Source organism: Mauremys reevesii, linkage group 12 (assembly GCF_016161935.1).
Source record: "Mauremys reevesii isolate NIE-2019 linkage group 12, ASM1616193v1, whole genome shotgun sequence".
Lineage (NCBI taxonomy): Eukaryota > Metazoa > Chordata > Testudines > Geoemydidae > Mauremys > Mauremys reevesii.
In genome coordinates this window covers 48,612,826-48,625,383 of record NC_052634.1, presented here as the reverse complement: position 1 = coordinate 48,625,383, position 12,558 = coordinate 48,612,826, and the positions used below count along the sequence as shown (strand labels likewise).

At 51.2% G+C, this 12,558-nt stretch overlaps 2 non-coding genes across 2 annotated transcripts; one reads left to right on the top strand and one right to left on the bottom strand.

Annotated features, from left to right (window-relative positions):
• The first annotated feature begins 10,264 nt into the window (after positions 1-10,264).
• Positions 10,265-10,336, top strand: TRNAM-CAU. The gene has a single exon. It is a non-coding gene; the product is annotated as a tRNA-Met (tRNA).
• A 764-nt stretch (positions 10,337-11,100) lies between these two features.
• TRNAN-GUU lies at positions 11,101-11,174 on the bottom strand. Its single transcript has one exon. It is a non-coding gene; the product is annotated as a tRNA-Asn (tRNA).
• Positions 11,175-12,558: the final 1,384 nt, after the last annotated feature.

The following is a 12,558-nucleotide window of genomic DNA, read 5'->3' as shown; positions in this document are numbered from 1 at the left end:
TTCCTCTGGACCGCATTATGTTTGTTGTTGGGGGGGATTTTAATTGTGTCAGCCGGCCTGAGAACTGCTGGTCCCGTTTTCCCAACTGTCAGAGGAAACATTTTTACAATGAGCACTACCTGGCGCAGGTCTGTAGTGAGGTCGGCTTAGAGGAGCTCACTCCAGCCACAGAGGGGGTTCATCTTTCTGCGGGGACAGGCCAGGACTCGCACTGACCGGATTTATGTTTAGCTTTTGTGTCTTTAGCATGTTGCTTCTCAGATTCTTTCTTGGCCTGACTTGTTACACTTTGACACTTAACAGGCCAGAGTTTGTGCACCTTCCTATTATCCTCACTAGGATCTGATTTCCAAATTTTGAGGAATGACTTTTTGCCTCTAACAGCCTCCAGTACTCGGCCATTTACCCAGAGTGGCGTTCTGCTGGTCCTCCTATTGTCGTTTCTGATTTAGGGCAAACGTTTCATCTGAGCCTCTAATTGCGGTGTTTTTAAATGCTCTGCATGCTGCTTGCAGGCACCTAACACTTGTGACAGCAGCTCCTTTTAATTCCCATCTAACCATCTGTACTTATGCTGATAGGTCGACTTTAGGTCTTTAACTTTGAGCGGTAGCTGAGAAGATGGTAAATTGGGCAGAAACCCATTCAACAAACCTCTTCATTTCCTTGTTATTTCCTGACTTCTTCATTCATCCCCTTTTCCTTATTTCCTGGATGAGGCGGCGGCCTGCCAGGGAGCTCCCCAGCACCTCTGGCTGCCTGGGTTGAAGGCAAGAGGCAGGCCTGGGCATGGCGAGGGCCTCCTGTCCCGGCCTGAGGCCGCAGTGCTTCCTCGTCCCCTTTTCCCACCCACACGGGCAGGCAGCTGCTGTGGGAGAACACGAGCGAGGCTCTCGGGACGCCAGGCAGCGCTGTGTGTGTGGCTGTCAGGGGAAAGAGCCTTCTTCTCTAAAGATGGCTGGCAGAAAGGTGGTGCTCAGCTCTGTAAGTGACCTGCCCAGTAGCCTCGCTGCCAGGGGATGCAGACATTTCTGTAAGGTGCAGAAAGAGGGTATTTGGCTTCCAAGTTAATATGAGAAATATGCATTTAGGAGATTGAATTTCCTTTTTTTCACAGGGCCCCAGTGGCCTAATGGACAAGGCAATGGCTTTCTAAGTCAGAGATTGTGGGCCCAAGTCCCATCTGGGGTGAAAAACTGCCTCTGTATTGCAAGGAAACCTTGGCCTTATTTTCACCAGGGAAGCTGGGAGATGTTTGAACACAAAATATTGGATCTTGGGAAAAATGCCCCAGAAATGGCATCTTGACAAATGTTTTCTAACCCCTCAGTAGCAAACAATTAATGCTAGTGTTTGTCTGAGACTAGAGGGAAGGGGAGTGTTTACTCCCACACCTCAGTGAGTGAAACAGACAGAAAGAGCAAGGCCGTCCTGAAAGAGAATGGATCTGTCTAGAGACAAAGCAGCCCCTGAGAATGAGCAATGGTGTGAAAAGAAGAGGTTGAAATGTGTTAGATGTTAGTTAGTGTTAGAGGGTTTATCTCTTCACCCTCTCATTACCAGGTCCTTCTTGCATACACACAGAGCAGCAATACCCAAAGTCCGAAGGTGCAAACAATGAGATGTTTATTAGATTGAACTTCCAGCAAGCAATGATTCCAGTTTCCTTCCTCAGTGTCCCCATCCCCTGCTCCCATTCTCCCCCTTAGCAAAACATAGGACATATGTCAAGTATCAGAGGGGTAGCCGTGTTAGTCTGGTTCTGTAAAAGCAGCAAAGAATCCTGTGGCACCTTATAGACTAACAGACGTTTTGCAGCATGAGTTGTGGTGAATACCCACTTCTTCGGATGCAAGACTTGCATCCGAAGAAGTGGGTATTCACCCACGAAAGCTCATGCTGCAAAACGTCTGTTAGTCTATAAGGTGCCACAGGATTCTTTGCTGCTTTTATAGGACATATGGTGACACATTTCCTGACAGGGCCAGGCATCAAGGTGGAAGGTGTTGATATTCCATTTGTCCCACTGCCCCGTGCGTAGTACAGTGCCCTGCACCGTCTCTCGTACGGGCGTGCCACACCTGTTCCAATTAGCGTTCCAGACTTCCCACTATAGTGGGCCTGGGAAGGTTGGGTCCAAGTTGTCTAGTACAGGGGGGGAGGGGCTTACTCCATTACTTCTAGGTTATTTCCATAGGCAACGTAACACAAGTATACTTAGCAATACACCAGCCACTGTAATAATCCACAGCAACACCGAGAGACCTGAGCACTGCCGCATGGTCCAACATCCCGGCCACCACCGAAACACCTGCTCTCCTCCTTCGACGGGGTCAAGCGCTTAACATGTCCAGTTGCTGGCAGTTGCAATACGCTGCCACTGCAGGTTTTTGTGCTTTTGTCCATATCATAACTCCATTGAATGTCCACAGAGAAATGGGTTATTGTCCAAACCAACTTAACCACATGGTGTGGAATCAGGCTGTATGCGCTGGTTCGATTATTCACAGCAGTAAGATTCACAGGTCTATCTGTGCACCAAAGCCCAGAGAGCAGCGTGTAGTGTGGAATTTGGTTAGGGGCTGGTGTAATTGTGCCCCCAGTAATATGTACATTTCCAGCAAAACACCTCATACACAGACACCCAATTGTCCACCCCTTGCCACGGGCCATTGGGTGTGCTCCTCCACGGCCATCAGGGAGGGGCACATGCAAACATCTTCTCTGGATTTACACCATTTTATACACCCCTCCATTGATTCCCAGAGAGCAAATCCTCTTCTCATTATTCCCATACGGCTTGTGGGGCCCACCTTAGCTGCCAATTCACTTCCAGATACCACGGTAGCTATTACACAGGTGCTGGCCTCCTTGTCGAGCATTTTGAATTTCCATACATATCTTCCCCCAGGTCAACCTTTGAAGCCATCCCCACTCATGTCATGAGGTTTTTCTGTTAATTGAAACACAACAATGCTAACAACAAGACAAACACCACAGACAAACAACACAAAACATAGATTCATGGTATTATGGGTTATCCTTTTGCTGGTGCCAGCTTGCTTGTAGAGTGTCTGAAAAACAAAAGAAACAATTTCCACCCCTCCCTCCCGTTGGTGGGGACAGATTAGTGCTTAATAATAATACCACTTCCTTTTACAAATGTCCTTGCTAATTGCAGGAAAAACAGAATAATTACCTCCAGGCTGTCCTTACTGTGGTCTATCGTCAGATAGTGAATTACCCCACTCGCTGGTCATTTATGAAATTCATGAGGTGGTGTGCCTCAGTGTCCCCTCTTGTACAACAGACCAGGTTTGCAATAGTTTCTCTGCTGTACTAAGCTTTAAGTTTATTCTCAGGTGGTGAAAGACACCTTTAGATTTAGCTTTAGCACTGTACACACACACACACACACACACACACACACACACACACACACACCCTTAGGGTTAACCTGTCCCCCTTATTTTCAGGCTTGACTTGTTTTTTCACCTCCCTTTCCTGGAGGGCCACAATCTGAATCTTCCAGTAGCTTGTTTGCTGACCAGATGTATTCATTATTTGCAGCTCCTTTATGCTGCTACTTATGGGCAGATCTCTCCTTCCACCATCAGCTAGGTCATTTGCATTCATACAGGCTTTCGGGCTTGCTTTTGGATCCAAAGCTATCAGCAAGGCCGGCTCTAGGTACCAGCCCTCCAAGCATGTGCTTGGGGCACTTTCTAAGGCTACACTCCCCGCCTTTTTTATTTTTATTTTTATTTTTTGCTTGGGGCGGCATTGCCCGAGCCAGCCCTGGAGCAGGCACTGCCCGAGCCAGGATCCAGGCCCCCTGCCCAGCCCAGCAACGTCCTGCCCAGCCCACTCTGGCAGGGAAATGCGGCGCCGCCCGGAGTGGCAGCGGCAGCAGGACCTCGCCTTCCTCCCTGCATCCTGGGCCCCACTTCCTTCCCTCACACATTCCGGGAGCCCCTCTCACCGCCGCCTCAGCCCAGGCTCGGCTCCTCCTCCTTCCCTGGCTCCTCACACGCTCCGGGAGCCCCTCTCACCGCCGCCTCAGCCCGGGCTCGGCTCCTCCTCCCTCCCCATCTCCTCACACGCTCCAGGAGCCCTCTCACCACCGCCTCAGCCCGGGCTCGGCTCCCCTCCTCCCCATCTCCTCACACGCTCCGGGAGCCCTCTCACCGCCGCCTCAGCCCGGGCTCGGCTCCTCCTCCTTCCTGGCTCTCACACGCTCCGGGAGCCCCTCTCACCGCCGCCTCAGCCCGGGCTCGGCTCCTCCTCCCTCCCCATCTCCTCACACGCTCCAGGAGCCCCTCTCACCGCCGCCTCAGCCCAGGCTCGGCTCCTCCTCCTTCCCTGGCTCCTCACACGCTCCAGGAGCCCCTCTCACCGCCGCCTCAGCCCGGGCTCGGCTCCTCCTCCCTCCCCATCTCCTCACACGCTCCAGGAGCCCCTCTCACCACCGCCTCAGCCCAGGCTCGGCTCCTCCTCCCTCCCCATCTCCTCACACGCTCCAGGAGCCCCTCTCACTGCTGCCTCAGCCGAGGCTCGGCTCCTCCTCCCTCCCCATCTCCTCACACCAGGGCCGTCCTTAGGATTTATGGTGCCCTAGGCGAGATTATGAAACTGGTGCCCCTGTGCCTGATCTGCTCTTAGCAACACAAATATAAGCATACAGTATTGGAAAACTTGCCACATTCACGTTATTAAAACCAGTTTAACATAATGAAGCACGCTGTAATGCTGATGCACTAGCACTAAAGAAGTAGCACTATAGAAAAAATTCTGATTTGACAGAATGATGCAAATAATATAATTTTTTTAATTTGTCTAATTTTTATTGGAAATTTATATGAAGAGGTATTGAACCAAAATTTGTTTTTTATTAAAAGCAATCTTTCTGGCTTTTTTGGCTGCAAAATCAGTTTAATAAGCTGGGTTTCCAAACAGTGGGAAAATATAACCCTAGTTTTACTGCTAGGTAAAGCACAAAGTGACCAAAATGAAGTCAGCACAGCATCATCTCATCTAGATTAAGGTAGCACAGAAATGTTACAGAAGTCCTATTGTGCCTTATTTTGTTTGGAAAGACATTAGCAATAGCAGCACATTCACATGATAAAATACATGATAAATCACTGCCTCTAAAGTTCCATCAAAAACTGACATTTTCACAGCTCTAGCATGATCTGCTGTACAGATTCTTCACAAGGAAGTGTCCCTGGCCTTTTTAACTCATAATGAATTTACTTTATGAAAGTTGGAGAAAACATTGTGAAAACGTAAAACATTGGCTGCCCAACTTCTGGGCTGGCAAAAGCTATACAGACTCACAGGAAAAAAAAAAGCAGGAGAATCTTAGTACAACATATGGTCAGTCTATACCAGGGGTCGGCAACCTTTCAGAAGTGGTGTGCCAAGTTCACTGTAACTTAAGTTTTCTCGTGCCAGTAATACATTTTAACGTTTGTAGAAGGTCTCTCTCTATGTGTATATTATATAAATAAACTATTATCTGAGGTCCTGGCCACCGGTCCTGCTCAGGCCACTGCCAGCTGAGTAAATGAAACCCCAGACCGGCAGCGGGCTGAGTGGGACTGGTGGCTGGAACCCTAGACAAGGATCCCAGGCCCTGTTCAGCCCGCTGCTGGTCTGGGGTTCTGACCACCAACTCCTGCCAGCCAGGATCCCGGCCGCCAACCCCCCTCAGCCTGCTACCAACCTGGGGTTCTGCTCACCCAGGCTGGCAGGAGGCAGACAGGGGTCGGCGGCTGGGCTCCTCACTGGCAAGGGGCCGGCAGCAGGAACCCCGGCGTAGCAGTAGGCTGAGTACTGCCGGCACCCCAGACTGGCAGCAGACTGAGCCACTCAACCCTCCACCGGCCCTGCTCAGCCCGCCACCAGCCCACTCGGCCCGCTGCCGGCTGAGTGAATGGAACCCCAGGCTGACAGCAGGTTGAGTGGTTCTGCCGGCCTGCTCAGCCCGCTGCCAGCCTGGGGTTCCTTGGGGGTCCCCAGGCCAGCAGCAGGTGCTGAGAGGGGCCGACGGCCGGTATCCCAGCTGGCAATAGGGCAGCAGCCGGAACCCCAGAGCAGTGATGGGCTGAGCCACTCAGCCTGCCGCTGCGTACCATCAAAAATCAGCTCACCTGCCACCTTTGGCACGTGTGCCGTAGGTTGCCTACCCCTGCTTTATACGCTAGTAAGGAGATGAGCATATTACAGTTGTTGGAGGGCTCTTATCAGGAGTAACAGGCTATAGGAAAGTCAGTCAACATTTTTTGTTTCTCTGATGAAAACTGGCCTACTCCCTGCCTCAAACCAAACCTGTCACTAATAATTGTCAACAACTTAATTTTCTGTTTTTGGCTAAGAGATTGACTTTTTTAAAAAAAAATATTGAAATTGGATTCAGGATTGTTAGCAAGAATTTTTGGCAAACAAAGTTGTTAAATGACAATCTAAATGGCAACACAGTACTGCTTTCATACTGCTGGTCCAACAGCTGCAGTAGACCCCAAAATCCACCTCTTGGGGTGCAGAGTGGCAACAGCAGCAGCAAACCCTCAGGTCCAATCACACGCCAATGGGCACCACCACCAGCCTTACGGACCATGGTGAAGTTAGCACAGCATCTGATCTCAGGGACAGGTCACCCATGGAGCCACAGCAGCTCATCCTGCCCTGTACAGCTCCCCCCGGATGAGGTGGATCGGTGGCAGCTGCCAGCCCGGGGGAGACATGCTCCCCAGGTAGGTTGACCAGATCCAGATGTCCTGATTTTATAGGGCCAGTCCCGATATTTGGGGCTTTGTCTTATATAGGCACCAATTACCCCCACCCAGAGTGACCAGACAGCAAGTGTGAAAAATCAGGACAGGGGGTGGGGGGTAAAAGGAGCCTATATAAGAAAAGACCCCAAAATTGGGACTGGCCCTATAAAATAGGGATATCTGCTCACCCTATCCCAACCCCCTGTCCTGAGTTTTCACACATCTGGCTAACCCCAGCCCAGCCCCGTGTGACATTCCAATCCTGGCTCACTGCCCAAGAAGTGAGTTACTTTCACTTTCATTCCTCAGCAGGCAGCCAGCCAGCCTCCTCCCCCCACCTACCCCCCAGCACCTCACCCAACCCATCCCTGATGGAGGGGAGGGAGGAGAGAGAGAGGGATGCTCCTGGGGAGGAGGGAGAAAGGAGGGGGTGCTCCATGGGGCAGGGTGGGAGAAGAATGGATGTTATGGGGGACAACAGAGGATACTGGTTCCAGAGCCGCAGGGCCTGCCTCACCTCACCTCAGCCAGGGGAAAGAGTCACACTCACAGGTGAGCTCCCTCCCCAACCCCTACCCGTCCCAGAGACCCCAGCAGCCAATCCCCACCCACCGCCTGTGCTGCATTTGGCTCTCTAGGACCGAGCAGCCCTGCTCTTACATGCTCCACTGCTTCCGTCTGTCCAGGCTCCCAGCAGAGCAGTGCCCCCACACCTAGTGGTGCCCTAGGCAGCTGGCTATGGGTAAGGATGGCCCTGGACACATAAGAGAGAGATCAGGCTAGAGCAGAAAATGGTTAGGGGTGGGGGTGGAGAATTTGAAATGTAAGGAGAAGAAAAATCTTTCTTCTGCTCGCTCTCATCAGAGCATCTAAAAACCAGGTGAGAAATACCTCTCCCTCACTGCAACATCAACTCTGGTGGGCTTGGGCTGAGGAAGGAACTTCTCTCCCAGCAGCTCCAGCTCACCTGGGCTGGGCCATGGACATCTGCCCCACAGATCTGGTACGCCTGGCCTGGGACAGGAGGGGCTCCTCTCCTCTCCATTGGGGACATGGCGGGATGAGAGATGTGACAGGGCTTTACGGGAAATCATTATTTGCCTGATTCATGTGCCAGTCCTAGTCCTTGCTGACCAAACAAACAGTATCCTGCATGCTGATGCCAGTTTGGAGGGTCTGGGAGCACTCTCCTACCAGGAAGTGGAAGGTAAATGTAAATCTGTAGCCTTTGCCAGCTGAGGACTGTCTGATAGCAAAACTCGCTATCCCATCCACCGGCTGCAGTTCTTGGCCTTGAAATGGGCCATCATTGAGAAATTTCGAGACTACTTGTCTGGTGCTCAGTTTCAGGTATGCACAGAGAACAATCCACTGACTTATGTGTTAAGAAGGGCTAAGCTGGATGCTACAGGGCAGAGATGGGTGGCTACTTCTGCTAGCCATAACTTCAGCATGCAATACCAATGAGCTGGTATAATAGGGAGTGTGATTTATCAGGACCACCAACTCTTGGCTGTGGGGAGGATGTAAGCAGGGTCAGAATGAACTCTACCCTGCCATCTGTTGGTGATGTGTTGTAAAGGCTTTTGGTTGCTCATGTGCATGGTCACACCCACCCCGCATTGCATGATGGGGGTGCTTGTCCAAATGGTGATTTTGGCTGCTGTGGGATCCCCAAACACTTTCTTAATAGGGCAGGAGTAATAAAGTGTAGTAATCCTGGTCATATGAATCAAAACCAGTAGAACGGTACTTAGCAGTTCATGATTTCGGGACTCACCCGAACCTACATAAAAATCGATAGACAAGGGACATGGGTTCCAAAGACTAGCAATTTAAGAGAAATTGAAAATATATGTATTTAACATCCTGAGATTCTGTGGAACTCTCTAAATACACATTTTATCATTTTCTTCTCTCTTTAGTTGAAAAATAGAATTAATTATTATTCCACTACAAATAGTGTGTTAAAGCATGCACTTAAAATTTTAGACAGATAAGTGAAAAATTGAGATATACTGAAGGAAGTGGACTGTGATGTTATTTAAAAGCTTAAGTTCATAGCAATACAGTTTGGAATGAGAACCTGGCAGAAAAGTTTTGCTGGAAGAGTTAGCAGAGCGAGATTGTTAGTCACAGGTCAGTGGGTGGGTTTATGCAAATCCTGGACTCTTGGACAGAGGCGGGGGGGGGGCACACGACTTCTCTGGCACATGCACCACCTCTGCAACTAACGTTTGCTACCTCACTCCCTAACAACACACCTTTTACCTCTCAGGGCCAAAATACACCGTGAAAGAGATCTAACAGCATTAGCTTAGGGTGAGCAACTGCAGCACTCACAACAATTTGAAGAGATTCAAAACCGCCTCTGTCTTTCCACACCAGGGACAGCAGAAAGGACATCAGCAGCACCTGCAAGAGACCAACAAACATCCATTTCTACCTCCCTCCACGAGCGGCCGTTAGGAACCCCTACCCCTTAATGGTGAGCACTTTTCAGGCGAGGGTGACGCTCTCAGGCCTCAAATGCCACGTACAGTTACTCTGTCCTTGATCCAAAATCAACAGGAAAATACACTGGATTACTCTTGCCCCAATAACAAAGAGACTGGGGATCCCGCAGCAGCTGAAATGACCGTTTGGACAAGCACTCCCATCATGCAATCCGGGGTGGGTGTTACCATGCAAATGACATCAGCCCCAAAAGGCCTTGACGACAGATCACCAACAGATGGCAGGGTTGACTTCATACTGACCCTGCTTCAACTAGATTGTGGCAAAGATTCCCAAACACCGAACGTTAAAACTCACCTAACGCGGGTCAATCCATCCTCATCGTCGTAACCGCTCGTTATACTCCACACCTGAATGTAGCCCTCGTATGGACAACATACCCTCCTAACTCAGTGGCTGTACGTTAACCTTTTACCGCCAGTCAGGGCTATTGCAGATTATGTATTTTTTACGCCACCCCATTTTAAACCGAACTTTGCACCCCTTGGGTAAGCTGTACGTTGTTCCCTGAGCACCAGAAACTTCTACGCCGAAACTCTGAACCGTACACTTTTTTTTTCTTTGAACTTCATCTTAATAAAATGTTGACTTTTGTTCGAGATCCCAGCTCCTCTTCCTTTGCAAGGCGTGTGCGTTCGCTCCGCGTTTTACTCTGCTAATACGGCGGGGGGCGATTGAGCCAGAGGTGCTTGCCTGCTGCAGACATGGATCCAAGGCTGAACCTCGTCCCCCACAAGCGTAACTGAAAACAGTTTAAGAAGTGCTCCCGTCTCTGGCACTCAGCTACCCAGCTCCCAATGGGGTCCAAACCCCAAATAGATCCTTTTTACCCTGTAGAAGCTAGCTGTAAAATCCTGTAACCAGGGCAGCTGCCTAGTAGCCTGCGCATCTGCCTGCCAGAGCGAGGGCGTGTAAGGCACTAATCCGGATAGTGGCAGCTAGGTGGCAGGGGGAGAGTGTGAAGAAGCAGCAGAGTGGCGCAGCGGGAGCGTGCTGGGCCCATAACCCAGAGGTCGATGGATCGAAACCATCCTCTGCTACGTGTGCGCTTGTTTCTTTTCCCTCTGGGCCTTCAAGCGAGCGGGTGACCAGCAGAGCCCCAAGAGCCTAGGCCATGAGGCAAGAGGTGGCTGAGGCGAAGCGGCGGCCTGCCAGGGAGCTCCCTGGCACCTCTGGCTGCCTGGGCTGAAGGCAAGAGGCAGGCCTGGGCGTGGCCAGGGCCTCCTGTCCCGGAATGAGGCTGCAGTGCTTCCTGGTCCCCTTTTCCCACCCACACCGGCAGGCGGCTGCTGCGGGAGAACACGAGGGAGGCTCTGGGGGCGCTAGGCAGCGCTGTGTGTGTGGCTGTCAGGGGAAAGAGCCGAGGCTCCCGACTCGACCTGCCATTGACTCGCGTGGCTCTGCGCGCTGTCAGCCGGGGCGGGGCGGGCCAGGCCGCGGACGTGACTCAGGCTTGGGCCGCATGGCCGTGCTTTCCTGACGAGGCATGAGGCAGGCCAAGAGCTTTGCACAGCGTACAGGGAAGTGGGAGGGAGGTGTCTTTGAGCCGGCCTGTCTCCTCCGCTTCTCCCTTGCTGCTTGGGCGGAGGCGGGAAGGGAGCGAAATGTTCCCGGCTGAAAGTTTTTGTGCTCGGCTTTGAGGATTAAGCCTGAGCCTCCGGCACGGCTGCTGGCAGATGGGTTTCTGAATGGCATCCAGTCCGCTCTTTGGACCACCAGCTGAAAGCACTGAGGCCAAGAGGCAGCAAAATGGGACCTTTGAGGCCCCACCACAGGCCTCGGGGAAGCAGCACAGGCTTAGTGTCGTCCCTGGGTGGGCTCAAGCCACCAGCCTTTCGGTTAACAGCCGAACGCGCTGACCCATTGCGCCACAGAGACACGGAGGGGCAAGGCTGTATTGAGCACAAAAGCCGGGCATCAGCTCAGGGTACGGTATAGCACATGCATGCAGTGGATAGACAAGCAACAGCAAGGAACTGGACTGGTATGGAGCGAAAGTTCTGTGGGAAGGAATGAAAGGAGCAACGGGGCTGTGGTACAGCGCTCGCATACACTTTCTTTGGTCCGTTTTGCTGGAAGAGTTAACAGTGAGAGACTGCTAGTCACAGGTCAGTGGGTGGGTTTGTGGAAAGTAGGAGTGTACAGGGAACTGTCTTTGAACAGAAGGAAGGCGAGGAACCAGTGAGAGGAGGGAGGCTGAAAGACTTCTCTCTGAACAGCATTCTGTGTTAATGGTTCTTGCTTTGAAATCCTCAGTTGGAGTCATTTCGGGGAAGTGATCCTCACTTAGTTACCTAATTTTCAAAGTCATGTGAATGGTGTTTGGTGCGTGTCTGGGAGCTCGTCATGGCGAGGTAGAAAGCAGTGGGGCAGAGAGGCTGTGTAACAGCCAAGGGTGTCAGCCTTGTTTTCGGCTCTTTAGAGCCCAGATCCAAGGGTATATTACTTTTGTTCACTGAATGGTTGGGTAGTAAGTCATCTGTTGGACTTTTATTTATTGTGTTTTGTCTGCAGGTAGTAAATCAGTCACCAAATGTTCTCCTGTTGATTCTGCAACTTTACCAGGGTGGGAGTGGGGTGGATGGGGACCCCACCTGTCAATCCTGTGCTGTGAGGACGGGAGGTAAGTCACAATAAGATATATCAACTTCAGCTACACTATTCTTGTAGCTGAAGTTTTGTGTTTACATTGACCCTGTTCCCCAGTGTAAACCAGGCAAAAGTGTAAGTAGTCTCTTAGCCTATCCATGCTGTGATCAAGTGTCTTGGGGTCTATCTACACTATGAAATTAGGTCAAATTTATAGAAGTGGTTTTTAGGAATTGTTTTATACAGTCGATTGTGTGTGTCCCAACACAAAGGGCTCTAAGTGCATTAAGTCACTGGACTGCATCCACAGTACCAAGGAGCGTCGACTTCTGGAGCGTTGCAATTTGGGTAGCTGTGGGTAGCTATCCACAATCTCCGCTGTCCATTGGGATTCTGGGTTGAGATCCCAATGCCTGATGGGGCAAAAACAGTGTCGCGGGTGATTCTGGGTACATGTCATCAGACCCTCCTCGCCCTCCCTCCCTCCGTGAAAGCAACAGCAGACAATCATTTCGCACCTTTTTTCCTGGGTTACCTGAGCAGACGCCATACCACGGCAAGCATGGAGCCCGCTCAGCTCACCGTCACACCGTACGTCTCCTGGGTTCTGGCAGACATGGGACTGCATTGCTACACAGCAGCAGCTCATTGCCTTTTGGCAGCAGAAGGTGTG